The 2687-nt window shown below is 41.0% G+C and overlaps 1 long non-coding RNA gene across 1 annotated transcript; it reads left to right on the forward strand.

The window, feature by feature from the left end:
• The first annotated feature begins 412 nt into the window (after window positions 1–412).
• LOC149989788 (uncharacterized) lies at window positions 413–2395 on the forward strand. Its single transcript, XR_016501884.1, has 2 exons — window positions 413–1893; window positions 2019–2395. It is a non-coding gene; the product is annotated as an uncharacterized LOC149989788 (long non-coding RNA).
• The last annotated feature ends 292 nt before the right edge of the window (window positions 2396–2687 follow it).

Consider the following 2687-nt stretch of genomic DNA (forward strand, 5'->3'; position numbering starts at 1 on the left):
TGTTTATAATATGGAGAACTTAGAAAATATGGAAACAAACATGGAAATAAGAGAACATGGAAACTAAAAAACAAGAGAATAGATGGATGTGCCAAAGCTTGTAGTGCCCAACAGTAGGGGTTTCTACTAGAAAACATAAATATGTAGTAAATAAGAGTTATATTTGCCTATTACATTGAAGAAACTTAAATGGTTCAATTATTATGCACATATATATATATATATCTATATATATATATATATATTTCTTTTCTTGGTCAACATTCCTTCAGGAGTGATCTTAGTAATTACACATTAAAACTTCATAACTTTATTGTGGTCAATTGCACGAGTTTCTACTAGTATGTATGTATGTGTATATATATATATATATATATAAAAAGAGAGGGCAATAAATTCTTGAGTGGTTGAATGAACAAACAGGGTCCATGTATTAGTGACTGGAAAGCCAGTTGAGTTGGTTGAGGAGGATGGCAAGAGTTTGTTGGTGGTGGTACAAGCGGGGCCCATCCTCCCTGGTGCACCAGAAAAAAACGATTTGCCACACCACCAAACAAATAACAATCTCTCTCTCTATATATATCTATATGTATAAAGCCCCGCAATCAAAGCGTCAAATTTCCAGACCACAGCCACCTGCACTTCGCGGAAGCAGCTCTGTGAAGAAGAAGAAGAAGAAGCTTGCGGAAGAAGAAGAGCTGCCATGGAATCCTTCAGTAAGCTTACAACTTAACTGGATCAAAAACGATCTTCACACGGAGTTACTGACGTCTGTGGCGAGATCAATCAGCGAGATTATGACCCCAACTTGCAACCAGTTTCCAAGTCTTTCCAAAACATCCGCTGAGAGTGTGACTTAGCTACTAGGGACCAGGTTGTTGTACTTCATCAATGGTATCAGAGTGTCGTGATGCAGTGGCGTGATGCAGTGGCGTGTTGCAGCGTTTCATTCGGTGATGTATCAACAAAAAAGCGGATTATAATTTGTAAAATTGTAAAAGAAATTGGCCGGTAGGCTTGAGCTGAACTGCAGTGAATGATGGCCTTCTTCGTAACTTACTCAGACGGTGCATTGTTGGTTCACATTCGGATTTCGGGTAGTTGATGAATGCCTTTGAAGTGCTCCAGAGTACCTGTTATCGCTAGGGGATGTCCCGGAAACCTCCAGCGATCGGTTGAATCGTATAATATGGGCTGATGATTCACGACTTTCGATCTTACCAGTGTTAAATAAAAGTGGACGGAATTTTCTTTATGTGGAAGAATGATTTGCAAGAATACCAACCAACGCATCGCAGGACAACCAACCTGTATCCACAATAAAAACATATATTCATACCTAAAAAGAAACATGGTCACAGCATGAATATGTGTCAGACTGAAAGCAACCGACACATCTCGCTGCCTCGTGCATGATACAGTCATAATCAAGATGAGAGACTCTCTGACACATGGAGTCAGAGTAGAGCACCATGTGAAACTGCTTGTCACATGGACGCAGAAGTCAAATGCTGTGCAATGAAGTCACAAGGAAATGAGGTGGGCGGGTCGAGCCAACAATCGAAGCTATGAGTTTAGTGACGCAGGTGCAACTGTCAGACACCTCATAAAACTCTTCATGCGCGACTTGAATCCGTGTGGCTCCCTGGAGCAACTGCCTAACAACAACAGCACCCTGAGAAAGTGCCCCAACAAGCTCCAAACTCGTGTGGCCGCCGCAGGGCATTCATTCATTCTTCCACTGTATCAGTCACGCGTGTGGCTCTCGTCATGAATCTCATCTTCTGCATATCACCCACCTACTGCACCTTTCGCCGCAAACTCGACACCATCACATACTCTCACAGAGAGAGCGAACATACTAATTTCGACGAGTCTCGCATCAGTGGTTGTGTGAGTTGCAGTTCGTGGGCCTCGATCACCGCAGCCTTCACACATTAAACTGGATCCAAGTTGTATTAATTTCACTTCGTTATTGTGGAATCGAAGATTAACGACGGTGCAGTGGGTTTGACCAGGTTTTGAGTGGCTTTGATGGCTTCGACTGGACAACGAAGTCGAGGTTTACCGACACATGCTTCGGCGACGCTAACACTCGGCGAGTGTTTTCGAATATCAACTAGGACCTCAATAGAATGTTTGGATAATGAGTTTTTAGATTTCAGTTCGACAGAATTGTGGACCAAATTGTGATAGCGTTGACAAGGGTTTAGAGTTTGCAGAGAAGATGTGGTGGCTGAATCTCATCCTTCATTTTCATGTGAAAAAATTGACCCTGTGTCTTGCAACACCCCACGTGTAAGATACGAATGTCCTGGTAAAAAATGATGAAACATGTGACAATATGAAACACCCACAGCCACACACACACACTTTTTCATATATATATATATATATATATATATTCTTCTGTTGTCATGTAACACTTGTGAGATTGCATGTCATTTTCTTCTTCTTTCTTTTTGCTTGTAATTCATTTTCAACTCAGACTGTCTCTTGAATACTTAGTTTTCGCAGCTATAAAATACCCTTGATGATTAACAAAAGGAACTTCAATTGTGAGCTGATGACAAGACTATATCAATTCTCTTTTCACTTATTTCAACAATGACGTGGATTGACCACACATGAGCTTCACTTCTGCTCAAATAGGAGACTTGATTGATTGATTGCATAGATGTACACAT

This window comes from Physcomitrium patens, chromosome 2 (assembly GCF_059467195.1).
Source record: "Physcomitrium patens ecotype Gransden chromosome 2, ASM5946719v1, whole genome shotgun sequence".
Lineage (NCBI taxonomy): Eukaryota > Viridiplantae > Streptophyta > Bryopsida > Funariales > Funariaceae > Physcomitrium > Physcomitrium patens.